At 39.5% G+C, this 18,526-nt stretch overlaps 1 long non-coding RNA gene across 1 annotated transcript; it reads right to left on the bottom strand.

The window, feature by feature from the left end:
• Positions 1-354: 354 nt before the first annotated feature.
• Positions 355-6,341, bottom strand: LOC120502858. The gene is made up of 3 exons (XR_005627610.1): positions 6,144-6,341; positions 4,572-4,640; positions 355-555 (listed from the first exon to the last, which is right to left on the bottom strand). It is a non-coding gene; the product is annotated as an uncharacterized LOC120502858 (long non-coding RNA).
• Positions 6,342-18,526: the final 12,185 nt, after the last annotated feature.

Here is an 18,526-nt window from a genome sequence, read left to right as displayed (position 1 = left end):
TGCTACTACTGTCAGGATCAGCACACCCTTGCTAGGAACAGGTACACACAGCACCAGCAGACCCCGCTTCAATAAGGACAGAGAGCCAGCCCTCTGCTCTCATTTTTAGGATACAGGCCTAGTTACCTTCAGGTCCAGCTCATTGTGTTCCTGTAGGAAATCTCAGCTGGAAATCTGAAACATCTTGCATTTGTCTCATAGCTGCACCAACAGGCAAAATAATACAGAATCTGCAATAGTTAATGTATAAAAATAATAAATAATTTATAAAAATAATAATAGTAAATTGTAAATATACCATCCCATGAGAAATTCATTACAGGTTGTGTAACTCACACTCGTGCTCACCTGCAGCTGTGAGCACTTGGGCTGCATGTGATCCATGCCAAGTCCCTGGGACAAATGCCTGCAGAAATATTTGGAATTGCAAGCTCACCCTCAATCATTCCTTTATTATTCCATTCACCCATAGTCATTCCTCAAGAATTATTACGTTTTGGTGTGTTGTCAGAGTCGGAGCTTAAGGCCAGAGTTCATTAAGGTATTGTCAGACTGCTGCAAGAAAACAAAAGCACAGCTATGTGGACTTTTCCACTCAAACCCATGCTTTGAATATCTTCTATTGTTCCTGACAAGTTTTAAGTTGCAAGATCAGTCATGTCTAATACGTTGAAAGTTGATGAAGAAACTAATAAAAGTTTGCAATTTATCAGGCATGTGCCTTGTAAAAGAATCTGCAATAATTTGAGTAGAAATGATGGTTTCTAAGAGAATTACCACATACATAATGCCAGTGATTTCTAGTATTTTCTGCTCCCTGTGGGAGGATGGACATATATTACTAGAATTTGCTTTATAATGATGCACAAGAAAGGCAGTTCATAGTCCCAAATCAATTCTTATCTGTCTTTTTAAGATCAAGACTACATGTGATTAAATTTCAGAATAGATACAAGCGCATGCTACTCCCACGCTAAAGAAATATTTCAAAAGCTCTTTAATAATATTTATTCATGGTTTTGTTATTTTCCCTTCATATTTATTCTTTCCTCTTTATGTTCAACATATGTGTTATTAAGTCAATGAAATTTAAGAGTAGCTTCTGAAAGAGAAATGGGTGCACCTTACTTTACTGAGAAGTTGGGTGCAGCTATACCAAATTACAGGGTAATGTCTGTTCTTACAGTGGGATAAATCTGCAGGAAACTGGCTCAAATTGATAATGTTAATATCTTTCTGCACTGGGATACCAGAGCAGGACTTGGATTCAATAATTTGTCATAGCAAATGAAGTGGGGAGGGCAATGTGCACTTGGTCAGCAGTGCTCAAGTGACAGATACTTGAGCTAAATGCAGCTCCCAGGTACCACTCATTCCCCAAGAAACCTCCATCCCACACTGTAGGTTCTGTTTCTCACATAAGAGTCTTCTCTTGAACAGATTTAGCTTTCCTGTAAGCCAGCAAATGGTGAAGAAACACAACAAAAATAGATGAGTTGTGACCTTTACTATTGGATTGACTAGGCTGGCTGATAAAAAGCCTGTATCTAAAATGAAGACATTATATAAGACTAATGATCCAGCTAGCACACAGCAGCAGCAATGTATTTTAGTTACAGTATTTTTGATTGGCTGAATAAAATAGCTTATTTACTTGTAAATACTTAAATAGAAGCAAAAACATCCTAAGTGACTTACATAATGATCTTTCTTAAGAAATGATGAGATATTCACTTCTGAATCTATTCATGAAGAAAAATTAATACAACCATAACAAGAATGGGTACATTTACCAGCCAGATGACAGAGGAAGATTCTAATAAAGTAAGCAATACTCATAACAATGTCAATTTTCTTATTCAGAAATATTCCTGAAATGAATTGTTAGAAGCATTTTTCCTATTAAGGATGCTTTTGTGGGTGATGCACAGAAAACATTAATTAACTTAACCTCCCATTGTGACATTGTTCCAGCTGACATCCTAACCTTGACCCATCTCTTCCCTCCTGTATTACATTCACTTGTTTATTGTTTATTTGGCTCACCTGTATGGTATTTCCCTATGCCACATGATATTTTGTAAAGCAGCAATTATGTTTTGACAGCTCTGGTAAAATTGGTATGTAGAATTATACACTGACACAGTTTTTAAAATATGTATTTTAAAAAGGATGTTAAATAGAAAGTTTAACTGAGAAATTCAGATATTTAATAGAAAACACTCTGACCTTCAAATGACAGTTCAGCATCCCACAAATAAAGAACTAAAGAAATATATTAGAGGGCTTAATTTTCATTTTGTTGCACAGTGCTCAGCACAGTTGCAGCTTCCACCTCCCCAAAACTCACGAGGTGATGTGCACAAGCTCCCCCATTTCCACTGAATGCAGGATAATTCTATTTAAGCACAGCCCATAGTGAAGGAGCTGGGGAACTGCTCCAGTGATCCAGAGTCACCTGGAAAGGCATTTTCAAATCTGTGTTCCCCTGTCCACGGGGGTTACAAACCTAAATCTGGATTTGCTGTGGGGTGAGGGAGTTCACAATTGCCCCTGCAACACGGCTTGGGTGCACTGAGGTGTCTGTGTTTAGATTAGGGGACACTTGGAAATTATTTTAGTTCTTTGACAAGCACCAGGAGATGGAGCTCCAGACTGCACAGCACAATTTCTTGGTGCCAGAACAATGAAACCTGTTATTTCTGCACTGTTAAATGCTTCTTTCTTTTCAGCTCATCATTTACAGGATTTCTTTAAATCATCTCTCTACTTATGGGAATTAAAAGCTACTTCTTTGAAGCACTGTATTAACCCCAGGGAGCAATTGCTAATGTTTTCCTTCATGGATCTACAGCCTAAAGTTAAAGAAAAAAAAAATCTGATTAGGGAGAAATCAGAACAGACGCTGACTTAAAATAGGTTTTGGGGATTATTCTGATAGTATACAGTAAATTTATCAACCTCTCAGTTTTACAAGTATATGGAAATGCTTAAAAAGTAAAATTCCTTGGAAAATATGATCAGGTAACATCCCTACTATCTCCCTTTAGAAATTGAAAGCACATTTTTTTTAATATAAAAACATAGTAGTTAGAAAGGGGAGAAGGAAAAAACATGAAAGTTCTCCATGATACAATGTGAGAGTTCCTTCACTGGCATTTCAAAAATGATACATTTTGGGAGTTCTAATAGTTTTAGGTCACATTTAATCACTTCTGTGAAGAAAAAAAAGTCATTGTTTTGTTCAAAGCAGTGAATTTTGGAGCTGTCTGAGAAATCACCACCTACTATGGAGGTCTAACCAGAAAACTGTTTTCATATCTAACCTGAGAGCAACATTCTAATAAATCCTTTAAAAAGTAAACGCTTCATGAAGCAAAATTAGTTCAATTCTTGTTAGCCTCCCACCTCATGAGAGGCCTGATACAGCAATTAACCTTGCTTTTAACTGATATTTAAACTTAAAGTGTATGCACATGCTTTGATCTCTAGTCAGATTTTTGATACCAATCAGGGAGATTGTGTCCAACATCCCAGAGCTGCAGGTTTCTCAGAGCATGTTGCTATTAACATTTCCCCAGTAAAACAGTTACATGTTGAGAATAAAACTTTAAAAAGCTATAAAGAGGCTTAAGAACATAATTCATGCTGACTTTAACTTTCTTTAACTTTTTGTGTATGTGTCAATATATTTTCATTAAATCACAGTAATTTAAACTGATTTTCCTCCCTCTGTGCTATGTAAGATTAAAAGATAAAATAAAAAGCAGATCTTGTTTTTAAGCTATAGTGTCTCAAAAGTGTGATATTAATTCTGGCAAAAATAGTCTACAAAAGAGCTTTATGCTAGTTATAAAGGTTTGACATGGGAAATACGTGAAAGACCAATTATGGGCTGATCAGAAATATCTCTTGACATTTTTAGAGTGCAATGTGCGATGTGAGAAGGGTTCACAAATTTAATTATGACTTTTTCAAATAGGGTTCTCCAACTCAATGGGAGCCACCACACTTACTGTTTTAAGGAAAGATAGATTTTTATGATAGGGGGAGGAAAAGAACATGTCTTCAGGATGAAATGGTTATCAGTTTTTAGATCAATCACCCTTATGTAAGTTTTTCCATTGGTAGCAAGATATTAAGATATTTACAGCCAACATATATCACACTGAATGGACTGTATGAAGTGGGACAGAAAAATGAGGATATACTCAACATGCAGACTATAGAGCTTTCATTAAGAGTCTAAATAAGACAGCTGTTAAATAACTTACCTCAGAATGTCTTGTGAAAGATTAGAGAGTGAAGTCCTGCTGTGAGCTCAATATTTCTTTTTTGTATTTTTAAGATTGGACTTACCAGCATACCATTAAAATTTCATTTTCCTAAATTACTCTTCCATGTTTATACTCAAAATACTTGGAAATACAAAACAAGAGCATACAAAATATAATTTTCCTGACATGTGAAATGCATGGAATGGACTGGCCATTTGGGCTCCTACAACTATGAGAAGAATTTACTTTGTGAAGGCTGTGGGCTGCCCTCACACTCTTGTTACCACAGCACACCTGGATGTGATCACAGCAGTGCAACCTGAGTGAATTCTCTTGGATTCTGCTGGAGCCAGCTGCCCAAGGCTGCAAAGAAATTGAGGAAAAGTCACTTTGAACAGTTAATTCAGAGCCCTGCCTGTGGTCTGACACCAGCACAGGAACCACCTCTGTGTGCTGGTATTTTGCTGCTGCTGCTGGGTCCTTGTGCTTATGTGGACCACAGCTTCCTCTTCATATCAAAATAAGAAACTGGGCTCAAGAAATGCCCCCAAAGTCAGGAAAATATTAGTTTAAACGTGTGCAGCTTCCCAAACTTTGGTCTGTTGTAGGTAAGTGGTGCAAGAAAGATAACTAGTCCCAGTTTTGGCTATTAAGAGGTGGTCAAATAAATAAAACACTGCTATATTTATACTACTTCAGATATGTTAGGCAGTCATGAAGAGAAAAAGCCTCTTCTGGTCTGTTGAATTGTAAATGTTCCCTATGTGAGACAAATTTCTGTATCAAAATACAGTTAACAATACAAAATGATGAGAATTCCTGTTTCAGTATGATAACAGGATCACAGAAAGTGCTCTTGTTACTTCCAGAAAAGAGGGTGTGTATATATAGAATATGCCTGGTAGCAGCTTCTATAATTAACATCCAAAAGTAGTTAGCATTGTAATTCCCTGTTTTCAATCACTTATGGCTTTATGAAACATCTCCCTTTTGTGCTGCAATTTTCATCCTGGATTTATGCCAATGTCAGCATTTCAAAGTATGAAGAAAGAGTCTTCTGGATTCCCAAGAAGACTGAAAATGCACACTCACAGGAGTGACTGCTCCCTGCAGTTCTGTGCCCCAAAGCTGTGTTTGAATGTTGCATTTTACCAAGGATTGGACCTTGCCAAGGCCCACAACTTTCTCCCAGGAGTCAGAATTAGTGATTTCTTCATATGGAAGAGGAAGAGTATTTACTGAATGAGCTTACGCTCAGGGAATTGACACAGGGGATATTTTTCCCCACTTTCCCCACAGGAAAGCTGTTGTTTCTTAGATTTTGTTGGCTGAGAAAGTTAGAAAAATCTATCCAAACTCCCACATTTCTCTTTTAACTACCACTAACAGCTGCCTTACATACTGATAGTCTTAGCTGCTATGTTCCAGTAGCAGGATACATGGACACTTGTAAACCAGACAAAGTTTTCATATCTGTGCAATGCTCACACACATATTTAAGCATTGTCCCAGTTTAGAGTAGAAATAAAAGATTTTTGGTGTGATCACCGTTTTCATAAATACCTGCAAAGTGTAGAATTTTTGATGTGTCTGCAGACATATTTATGTCTGTTAAACACGCAGTTTTTAAAGGTCAAGTGGGACTCTTTAAATTTCTTGTAATTACAATCTTGGTTCTGAAGTGATAGTAGTGTGTGCTTACTCTTGAACTGTTTGTGAAATACAGCAAAATGAAAAAAATCCCTAGGTCTGTAAAGCTACAGTTTAATACATGGCAAAAGGAAAAATGTTTTACCCATCAAGATGGTAGAACCCAAGGTGCTCTTTTTATTAATTGATGTAAACATTAAAAATAAATTGTCTTACCTATACACGTATCCACTTGTGGAAGTGCAACCAAAGAATATGTGATGTTTCCTCCTTCTGTGTTCAACCACATCTTTGCCTTTTAAGCATTCAGCAACATTAAGACCAGTTTCACGGAGAATTTAAGGGATGTGCTAAGGCCTTTCTTCTCTTTCTCTTCTCCTCCAGCATCTCTGCCATCCAGGGAGATCCAGGAAATGCTCTAGCTTAGAAAAAGAAAATAAAAACTTCTATATGGGCTACTCTCCCCAGTGATCTGCTGCTTTTAGGCCCTTGGCTCTGCTGATCCATAACTTATTGCTCTGAGCCCAGTTTCTCTCCAAAGAGTTTGCTTCAATTCATATCAGAAATGGAAGGGAGAAGTGATGTAACTCCAAAACCATTACCTCCTCCCCTGTGGATTGGTACATGAACATGAAATTGGTACAATGTACATTAAAATGTACCAACAAACCAGCAGTGCCTACAGATCCCCTGCTATGCCAGCAGCTGTACAAATAAAAGCACATATATAAAGGAGTCATAATCTTGGCTAAGTGTAAGATACAACAAGAAGAAAAAACATCTTGACTAGCAGTAATTTTAGCTGGATTTTGGGTAGAGAACCTATGGATGTAGTGGCCACACTACAAAGGCAAATCCATCAGTACTTTGTGTTCAGCAATAGGAAAGTAAAACTTTGCTCACTCAAGGATGCCTAATGCTTTCGGAGCTGGCTTCTATTCTCAAAAACCTTTAGGCAGTTCAGAGGCAAAAAGTGGCCAGATGTATAAATACGTGGCAGTCTGGAAAAGGTGCTTTAGAAAGGCCCCAGCAGAGGAGGTGCTGACTCCAGCAGATGCAGCAGAGTCAGTCACTCCAGCCCAGCTCTGAGCACCACATACAGAGCTGCTTCCTGCGCTGCAGCTGAGCAGACACCTCTGCACATCTGACCCTGACAATTTCTGCAGTTTTTACCTGGCACTCTTGCCTTAAATAAAGAGACAAGAAGCAGACTGTGTGTTTTAGCCCCCTTCTTTTTTCCCCTCTTTTAATTTTTTTTAAAAAAATCTTTTACCTAGCCTTTAAAATAATTTCCTGCTGACCAGCTCAGTTGTTTAAGTTGTGTATTAAAGGTACTTAATTCCCTGTGCATCTCCTAGACTATCCTGGCAGTTTTAACACTGGGCCTCTTTCAGCTGAGTCTGAGCTTTGCCACTGCAAGCCTGATATCTTTCATTTTACAACAGCAGTAAATGCCACAAACACACTAAATATTTTTCTCGATTTTGTGTCATTGATATTGAATTATGGTTTCTGATAGTTTTCTTCTTCTTTGGCTCCACAGCTATCTCCTAATAATTTTTCCCAACTAGGATTGGTACATTTAGGCAAACAGAACTGGACAGGAGTACATTTGCATCCATAGTACAAAATTTCACTTGCATAAACCAGTTTTCAAGTGAAGGAAAACCCAGTTCCTTGCCCTAATAAATGGTGTAAATGGCCAAATCATCAGAGCTAAATAGTGGATCCAAAAGACCTCTTGTTTCATGACCTATTGCCTCCAGATAACGGAAGAATCCTTCGGCAACATTAGAAAATTCCTAAAGTCAGAACAACAGAGATTCAGTGAGTGATACTTCCTGTAAATTATACAGCATACCCCTAAGGATAGGAAAGATGAATCTGTGGAATTAAATGACAATTTTCAGATTGGTTTTAGCCAGAGGTTAAGCCAAAGGCTAAATTTGTCCTTGCTGAGCAGGAGGCCACAGGCATGAGGCTCACAGCTGAAGTGTCCCATTACTGTGGTTAGATCAGGTTGAACACTGGCCTCGATGGGTGTTGGCTTTTTCTGCCAGCTCTGAGCCAGTGCTGGTGTTAAGTTCTCTCTTTTAAAATGCTTTTATGGTTATTGATCAGCATTTGTCCAAGAACCCTTCAGGGTGCACTCAAGAGGTTTCATAAATGATTGGCAAAAATCCACAGAAAGGAACTTGGTGTGTGTGAGCATCAAGCATTCAGTGGTCTAAACTCAGATTTGAGTATTCAATTTGGATAATAGTTCATTACAGCACTGAAAGTAGTGGCCATTGGAATAAGAAGCTTCAGAAATGACCAAGGGTGAAACCCATAACTCTGTTTTCACACATCTTCAACTCAATTCAGGGGTGTTAGTTAATGTACATAATTTGTAAACCTTTCTGTTTCTGGAGAAAATGGTGGTGTTATTTTTTTGATGTACCACTAAGTAATTGGCTGATGGTTCTGCTTAAGTAGATTCTGTTTCTGGAGAAAATGGTGGTGTTATTTTTTTGATGTACCACTAAGTAATTGGCTGATGGTTTGCTTAAGTAGAAAATTTGACCTTTTTTTTTTTTTTTTTTGCTACTATCAGTAAATTATGCCCAGGTGAACTCAAAAAGCTTCAAGCTTTTATTCTTCTCTAATGAATAAGCTATTTACTTCATTAGAATGATGCTAGGCTTACTGAAGTAGAGTTTTCACACAGCAATAAAATGGCATGTGAGTGGTTATAATGGCACTTCAAGGTATCCCTGTCATATTCAGTAATTTATTATTATTCCTTCAATTATATGCTCAAGATAGGAGGTTAAATATTGTCAGGCTGTTATCACATTTATATACAAGAGTGTGTGTATATATATATGTCAGAGAGACCCTTTTAATGGTGAATTTCCTTCCAAACAGTGCTAATGGCTATTGTGCTGGATGAGTTGTTTTCAAGACCCAACTCATGCTTGCAACACTGCTCTTCAACTCAGTGATATATTTTAGCAACCTCAGTGGAGGGGACTGGACTTTGATGACAAAAAACTGCAGGTCTCCGGCTTCCCAAGACCTCACAGTTTTATCTTTCTGACTATACTCCATTCCTTCCTTAGAAATTTAACACAAAGGATGGTGATGCCACCTGTCAAAAAAAATCCCTCATTCCAATAGCTCTAGGAAATCAGCCTCACTTTTTAAAGAGCAGTGAGGTTTCTCCTCTGCAGCTCTGTGCTCTCTGGAGGTTATTCCTTGACAGGTAGAGCATGATGGCTTCCAGTTGTTCAAAAGTATGTCTCTTGCCATCATTGTACATGGCTAATTGCATTTTATAAAAATGGTTTGCAAGTGATTTGTGAGGGAGATATGCATTACAGCTTGCACTTCATGTTCATTTCCAAATTCATTTATCTCACATAAGTGTTTTCTAAAAGTCAAGAACTAAAAAATATAACTAGGAGTAGTTTTCAGAAGTCTATTACTGCAAGTTCTTCTACAGGGAAATGAACAAAATAAAGTTTAAATGCTTCTTCATTGCCAATAGTTCCCCTTGATCCAATTATAACTTCTTTACCTAACGTTACACAAGACTGATTTAAAGATAACTGCCCAGATTGATCTGAGAAGAAATGCATTAAAACATTTATGTTATTACAATATACACAAAATGCATTAAAGTAATGAGACCAGCCTGACAGAAACTCACAAAATCAAAGACTTTCACAGGGGAAGTTGAAATGTCATTTTTAACACACCCAGCAGAGAGATTACAGCTTTTGTAGAAGAAGAAATTACATGCTTTTTTGAGGCTCCCTAATAAAGAATCACTCAGGCATATTGTAATGGTTTCAAAATTATATGGTATTTTAATCCTTTGCATTTGTCTTTGTATTATGTAAGTTAGATTTCTATCAACATTTCAACACCCTGTCTTAGTCAAATTATTATCTTTGCATTACTTTTTCCTTTTCATAGGAGTAGCAGTACTTATTATTAACTGTCTCAGTTCTAGAGACCCTTCTTGTTCTCTCTTTCAGGAAATTAGTGGGATTTTTGTTTCAGCTTTGGTTTTAGATCAGCAGTAAAGTATTTTTACATACAATATCAAAGAACTTTGAAAATTAGCTCTTAAAACCTAAAGGCAGCAGAATGACTGTTGGTAACAGCACAAAATCCTTAGATTCTTGTCTCAGAAGCAGTTTCTCCAGCTCCAAGTCCCATGGCAAGTTATGCAACTGCAGCATGACTGCTATTCAATACCCAGCACAAAGTCATATCTCTTGATGATCAAGTTTTTACTGTCAAAGCAATGGTGAGGGATAAAATGGAGGTCTAGTAAACACACTGGCCAAATTGAGAGATATGAGTGTTAAATATCAAGAAAATCTGAGCATTTACATTTTTCATGTTCAAAACCCTACTTTCTTATTCTATCTCTTGCTAAAGGATCTGTCACAGTTGAGAAGGCCACAATACACAGAATATCATCACAAAATTTCAGAAGGCTTCAGCCCATACAGAATAATACCACACCTCTTCAGAAGGCTGCAAGCTCTGCCCTTCTTGTTCTTCAGCCCAGACTTTTATCCCCTCTAGTTGATGCACTGCCCCTGTGTCCCTCTGCTCCCTTTGGTGGTTGGTCAGTGCCCCTGGGCACCCCATGGCTCATTGCTGTCAGTGCTGCTCACCTGCTGCTCACAGCTGTGCCCACTGGGGATGAGGCTGGGCCCAGCCCCACTCCAGCTGGTCAAAAAAACATTCATTGTCAATGAATGTCCGAAAGTTCAGCAAAAATATAAACCGAGTACAAACCTTTTTTATAAATGAATAGATAAGCTAAAAATTAATTTTGAGAGGAGATAGCTTCTAGGCTTATCTGCAGTAACTTTTCTGGCGTGGGCCCAGGGGAGCCTCAGCTCTGATGTGGGGTGTATCATTTTCACAGTAGGTCTAGGTTGTAGTTTAAGAGGTGCTAACCCCTCCCCATTTCCCCTATTGTTAAATAGCAACCTCAATAAAAGATTACATTTTTAAGATCACCACTGTGCAATTTCCAGAAAGCACAATAAATCAGTACTTTCCTGATCTTTGCAGGCTGGGACAAAGGAGAGTTTGGTTGCCTCCTTTGACCATCACAGCCCATTCTCTAATTCTAATGGTCTGTGAGAGCTGGCCTGGGCCTTTTGCCACTGTCACTGACAGGGAAACACATGATGTGGTGACTGATTTGAGCCAGGCAGCCGTCACTCACCAGGAAAAACTACGTTTTCTGGCAGGGCTCAGGTACATCCAGGGACACTTTCCAGGAGAAACAGCCTTAAGGACATTAGGGGCTGCCTCTGTGTTTCCATGTTATAGAGATTTCAATGCACTTCGGGTGTCATAGCTCATGCTTTGGCTCGTGTTCTAGATGAGACAGTCTCCAGGTAGAGAACCTCAAGTTCAGGATTTTATGCTCTCTTCCGAGAGTGGATCCAACAGTCTGGCAAAACTTGAGCTTTGTCATGTGCCTATTTACCAAATGCAGGGTGAATGAAGAAACAGTTGTGAAAAAAACAGGCTCAGCATGAGTTCAGGCGTGGTTCAGAATGATGCACCTGAATTTTAGAAAGCTTAATGCTCATTAACTGCAGAGAGTTTGTTGTGTGTCCCCAAACCAAGACATGTTGCTCCTAAAAACCACTTAGTTCTTGAGGACAGTTCAGCAGAAGAGTAGCATGGTGTATGAAGGGCTATAGTTTAAAATAACTGCTGACAAAGAAACTTCAGTGGGAAACTTGCCAGGCTTATAAAAGGAAAAGATACCATAGCAGAATATAAAAACAGATAAATAATAAATTGCAACTTTGTCTGGAGCTGTGGAGTGTGCTAGTATTTACGGTTTTGAAAGGTTTTATGGAGAAAATATTTTATTTTTTATGTTGTGAAATATATAGCAACATAAAAATGTAATGGTTGGCTTAACCTATAAAGAGTTTTTTAATCAGTAAGTTCCTGACAGAAGGTGGAATTTGTATCTCAGTGCAGATTTTTTTTTTTTCTTTTAATTTTCAAAGTTCAGGATGCCTTGAAGTTGCCTGACGTTATAGGATAAATTTTCAAAGCTCCATGCAGGAGAGATGCCAACATGAAAAACATCAAGCAAACGCTGAGTTATGTTTGTGCATCTCCTGTGTTGTGTTTTGATAATTTCTCCCATATATCTGCATAAAGATAGGGTTTGTGAGCACAGTGAAATTATAGATTGAGCTGGCTATTTTCCTTCTTCCACGTTATGTGGAAATTAATAAAGTAATTAAATGTTACATTTACTGTTCATTGAATTACTTGGTTGTTTGGTAATTATTAGTGTGATTACAAAGTGACATAAACAACCGTGTGGCTCAAATGTGCAATTATGTACAATATATGCTGAGCTGACACACACAGAACATATTCCCCTGATTGTGCAGGTAATTAATAAGTGCTCATGCAAAGCAGCCTGTGCTGAGAGCTGTAAATACTGCAACAGAGTCCATTTCTTGTTCAGCTAGTGCTTGTGTTTGCACTGAAGCAATACTGCCAGTGAGGTCAAACAGAGGCAATTTGACTTGTTCATTGCTAAATGTCATTTAAGTGGATGATAAAGGCAGTTCTGCTCAACAGCAGCTTCCTTGTCTGGCTGCTTTGTCTCTCCTGCTGGGACACCTGCATATAATGTCACACTGTTCTAAGAAAGTGGTAATATTGAATTTACAGAGATTTTGAGGATTTATATCATTCTGGCCTTGATTTCTCTAGTAATGTTGCACAATTCTGAAAAAGGGAAATTTTCTACGTTTGCACATGGCAAGATTCATGTTATTCTTTCCTATTTTCTGGTCTATTTACTGCAAAATAAGACTACATGTGACTTCCAGTACCGTCTGCTTTCTGATTATAAGAGAGGTGGTGTTCTTCCATTTCCTGAAATAATTTTTGAAAAGACAGCAGCTGTTAATAAAAAATGAATGAAATTATGACTCACGAGGTTGAACCACAGCTATCCCATAAACCACAGCTGTGTAGTATTTTGTAAGGGAGGTCAGCCACCACTAAACACTTTTATACCAGACATCTGGTGGGTTCCACCTTTGCTGGGAACAAATGAACTTTGTCTATCTTTAATATATCTGACTATGAATATGGAGGTGATCTCAACTCTGCTCCACTTCTTTAACTGCACTGGCCTTGAGCTTGATTTTGCTGGCTGGGATGCATATTAAACCTGAAGAGCTAATGTAGGTAGCAAGGGTGACAGTAAGACACATTGTCTTCTGCAGCTACTCAAATGATGCAAAAGAGAATGAGCCATCCTGATACCTCATTCTTTCCCCTCTTTTTCCTTTTTATTCTTACATCCATTCCACACCATGCTGAAATTTTATGCTTTTCATTGCAGTCAAGTGTTTGGCAGTTTAAGGCTGTGTATAATCCATTCATGTGTCTTGACACACTAGTTATTCTCACCAGGCTGGTAGGGAGATAAAGAAGAGCAGCACAAAACTAGGCCTGTATGTGCATGTTACAGACATTTTCTTCTTCTTCTAAAAACTCTGGAACCTCTGGGCTCATATGACCTTGAAGAAAATTCTTTCACCAGCACCACAGCACATTAAGTTTGTTTCACCCTGGCCTGATAACTTCAGCTGTGTTTTCTGCATTGGCTCAGTAATGTCTATAAATCTTGCACGTTTTGCTGCTAGTGCAGGTCCAGGTGTGGCTTTTGGTGTCACTAGTTGCTGCTGTTTCTTCAATCCTTTCAGCAATTTGAGTCATTTCCTGAAGAACTTGCACAGACTGATTTATGAGGGCATTTGGCTTCTGCAGAAAAGCAAAACAGAAGGAAGCAAGGGAGGAAGAGGCTTGGATCTGTGTCCCAGACAGCTCTGAATGTGAGAGAACCGATGCAATTCCAATCTGTGGATAGCCAGAATTGCTGTGCTGCACACTCACTGTGACCTTCAGGCCTGTGCTGTGCTGCCCAAACCAGGATGAACACGCCCAGCTCAGTGAGCAGAGGAGTCTGTGGCAGGTCCTGCTCTGTTCCACCACTGCCTCACCTCCGTGGCCTTGCCTTTAGCCAGGGGTGCAGCAAGGAGCTGGCATGGGAGCACCCTTGCTGTTTGACAGTGGAAGGGATGAACAGAGTCATTTTTGTGGAGGAAAGTCACACGAGGTTGAATGACAAAGGGCAGAATCTCTCTTATGGACATGGTGTGCTGCACACACAGCAGAGGCCCCGTGGGTGTTTAACTGCTCACGGTTCCTGCTGTCTAGAAGGACAGGAGATATTCTGTGCTAATCTCTCCTTGTAATGCCAGCTCTAATAAATGGCATAAAGTCCTCCACAAAGTCTCAGAGGATTTCTTACTGCAAAAGCACCTCTTACAGCAAGCACCTTAACAGACCAGCACCTCCTGCTGCAAAACACCCACACTCGGGGGGATCAAGAGCAAGAAAATAGTGCTCAACTGAGATAACCTGAATCTCCTATATAGTCTTGGATGAACTACTGATCTGCACTGTGCCTTGGCACAATAAACCCCGTGTGAAGGTATTCCCTGTGTATTATCATTAGCTACAAGTGAACAAGTACAATGGACGGAGCCAGGATTTATTGAGTCCTGATTCATTAAGAGGCAGAGGCAGGTAGGCTACAGCAATGAAGTAGGATAAGCCATGCAGGGGACAGCACTCAAATTTAATGCCAGGAAGCAGCTTCTGTGAAGATGAAAAGACAACATTCATCCCGATATTTCTCATGCTTTCTGATTTTTTTTAATGTAGTGGCAACCTATGCTATTGGAGGCAGAAAATAGATGGTCTGAGTGGAAAAGCTGTGAAAGAAAGAGCTTCTGCTATGGCCCTGATCTGCCCTGCTGGGTGCACACATAATACAATGTGGCATTGTATTAAACCCTTAAAAAATGCTGTTGCCCTCCTAGATCTCTGGCTTTTTGCAGGCTTGTAAAATGGTATGCACAGGGATAGGTTTTGAACAATACAATCAAGCTATGTAAAATAGTTTTCAGTCAAGCAATTAGGCCAGAGCTCAGGACTGGATTTAAAGAATGAGATTTGTCTCTGAATGCTAAGGGGAACAGAGGAGAAACTCATGAAGGAAGAAATAGCATTAAGCTAATACTAACCCAGTTTCAGGCTTCATTTTCTAATTGCCACGCTCTTGTTGTAAAATGCTTAGAAAAGCAGAAACAAAATTCAGTGTTTGCTCTTCTTTCACCCCTTGCCTCGTTTTATTTTGTCAGCACTATGGTGTGACAGACAGAGACAGGGACCAAAAACCTGCCATTTAGCTGCTTCTGAAACACAGCAACCACATCCAGTGCTTGAGAGCTTGCAGGCTGATATCCATTCTGATATATGTATCAGGAAATGGAGTCATCATATTGGTTTTCCTATTGGGCAAACTCTTTTAGCCTTTCCGTGATATTTGTGTGAATTATTTCTTTAGCTTTTCTCTGCAGACCCCAACAAAGTAGTCCCTTGCACTCTTTAAGTGAGAAACAGAAGATCAATCCAGTAGACCTTTACCTGCCATCCTGGGTAAGTTTTCCTTTCAAGAGGTCTCTATACCTTTTTCCATTAGGGAGTTATCCTTTTCCTCATTTTGCTGCAGCAAATTTTGTGCCTGCTTAGTGGGCTGGTAGAAAAACAGGGCTTAACATATATTTTAGACATGGATCTCATCTCTTTCTGGACATCTTTTTGAAAAAATGATGGTAAACAGCTATGGAAAAGTCAGAGGATACAGTTGTCACTGGTGTGATGATGTCACTTTCTGCTGTTGCTTTTCAGTAGACAAATCAGTAAGGTGTCACCTCTTGATGGTTCTTTGATAAACCCAACACCATCTTCCGTTAATCTCCTCAGAAACAAAGTGCACTCAGTGGAATGTAGCTGTGGCACTGGAGTCAACAGGAATGATTTTTTTGACCTCAGTTTGCTCTGGACAGGGTCCATGGTGTCCAGCAGTGAATTTATGGTGCCACCTAAACCCTTCAGGGTATGCATGAGTCATCTCTGTGGTGCTGAGGCAATCTCAGTAAATAAGAAGAGACAGCTTCTTTCTCAACAGGTGAACCAAATCCCCAAAGTAAATTTTTTTTCCCCTCAAGGAAGCAAAAGGTTAATTTGAACTGCTCATGGTCTTCCATGAATCAAATGAAGTAATCCCATGCCTGAGGTTTAAAAGCATCCGTAAATTAGAAGGGTGTAGTGTGCAGATCAAAAAGAGGGTTATCAAAGATTAATAAAAAGAGAGAGAGAGGCAAGAGAGGGAGAGAGACTCTGCTAGAAACCCTCTCATAACTCCAGCCTGGAAAGTACTGTTCACCTACTTGGGGTCCAGTTAGCACACACTGTATTGTACAGCTCAGGGCAACAATATAAAATCATCAGAAGGAAGGCATAAGGTAATTTGAGAATGTGGAAAATAAAGTCTGTAAAAAAAAAATACACAACAAAATGAGGAATGAATATATGAGAATATGTGGAGAAAAAAGGTAAAATCTAAGAAAAAAACTTCTCAGCTATTTTATCCTGTATGAAGCCTGGTTATTTTTTAATGCCTGCTCTATCTGAAAGACGAATTATATAATGAAAAGAAGGGGAAAATCAGATTTTTTTCTGGAAAGTAATTCATTAGGTGGAATGAAAAACTGATTTCTTAGGGGAAAAAAAAAAAGACTGATCATGCAAAGGGAAAAACCTTGTATCACAGAAGGAGTAGTGATGACTCTGTGAGACCAACACATTTTGTGCTCTCTAATGGTGACAAAAATTTCCCCAGGCCAAATTAAATTGCTAGGACTATTGCAGGGGACTGTTCATGTTTCCTGATTTTCAAATAGTAACTGAAGCCCTCTACACCCCCTAACGCTCAGTATTAAACAGTGTGCATTAGTTCATGCCACACCATGCAGGGTACAGGATGGCATTTAGGAGCCACTGTGCAAGGCAAACAGTGAATTGTGTCCTTTTGCAATGGAGATGTCACAACATCCCCAGACCAACAAGGCTTTCATCTTGCATGTTCGTGCACATGTCTGACTTGGTCCACTTGGGCAGAAGCTGTGTTGTCTTAATAAGACAGAATCTTTCACTCACAACAAAAAAAATAAATCAAACCAAGCCCACAATTATGCAATTGAACTGCAGTTCAATTATTTTGCATGCTTGCCGCTGGTTAAAATTTTATTGAAGTGAGCAATCTTAGGAGCTCATATTTTGCACAGCAATCTGTGTTGCCAAGCAGCAGTTGGAAGAGCAGAAGATGGAGCAGAAAACCAAAAGACAATGCAGAAGGAATTTCAAAACACTGTAGAGGGGTGAGAGAAATCTCATGCCTAATTTGTTTTTCATAGATAATTGTTTATGATTGAAAAGCGTGAGGAGAAAACATTAACATTTGAGTTGGAACAAGCAGATTAAAACTTCCCTCTCACAGTGGCTGTAAGTGTTGACCTACCAAGACTGCAGCTGCATCAGGGTCTTGGCAGATCAGGGGACTGTCCTGGCACAGCTCTCAGCTGCCAGGCATGACACCTTGCCAAGGTGGGGTGGCTCTGTGTAAACAGGAAATCTCTGCATTTCACACCCCCAGGAACAGAAGCAGAGCAGTTTCAGAGGAGAGGGAATAGAAGGCATGAAGAACAAAACACACAGCAAAGACCTGCATATTTCATGAGGACTCATTTTCAGTGGAAGTCCCTGTATAGAAAGCTCTGATGTATCATCTTTCTGAGAGCTTGCCTGTAATATGAGCGAGCACATGATCTTGGATTGTGCTATCACACACAGCAAATGCCTTTCAAGGGTTTTGTCTTAGCAAGCAGATAAAGGCCTTGACCCTGTGCAGAGTGCTGCGTGTCAGCCCTCATTGCTGGCACCCAGCAGCAGCAGCTTGTGCTTGTTAGTACCTGCAACACTGAAACACCCTGGCCCATTTCCCCCTTTTATTCCAGCGTAGCTGGGCTCTGCTGGTGTGTCTGCTCCACTGAAGTCAGAGCCTGCCTGCCCATCTCCTAATTCTCTTATATCACCTTCATTTCTCTAGGAAAGAATGGTGAGTGTTTTAAAAGCTGTACAGGTAGCCTGCCTAGAAGTTGTGTGCATGTACAGGGCAGGCCAGTCAGTAACCTGGCTCTGCATGTTCATCAGTGGGGAGATTAACCCCTAATGCTGACCTTTTGGGGCAAGGTTCAATTGGATGCACTCAAGTCAGCATGTCTGCAGCCTAGTACTTTTGCTTTGTTTTCAGTTTATCATGTAACTTGTCACAGATTTAAACAATGCCACCATCCTTATTGTCCTCCACTAGAAGTTCTTTCAGTGATGAAGAAAAGGATGGCTTGTCCCTCCTTCAAATCTCTCAGTAAGGCCCTGATCCATTGCCTGTGGAGGTACAAATCAAGTCCCCTCTTGCCTAAATGAGCACTGGACTGGATCCTGAAAGGAGACAAATCATCATCTTAGAGTGTTTGGTCACCTTTCTTTGTTTGTGGTTGAACTGGCCTGCAAACTGCTGGAGAACCTGGACTGGTTATTTCAACAGCCATAATGGTGCAGAC

This window comes from Passer montanus, unplaced genomic scaffold (genome assembly GCF_014805655.1).
Source record: "Passer montanus isolate IOZ18808 unplaced genomic scaffold, ASM1480565v1 scaffold231, whole genome shotgun sequence".
Lineage (NCBI taxonomy): Eukaryota > Metazoa > Chordata > Aves > Passeriformes > Passeridae > Passer > Passer montanus.
This window is presented reverse-complemented; position numbering and strand designations above follow the sequence as displayed.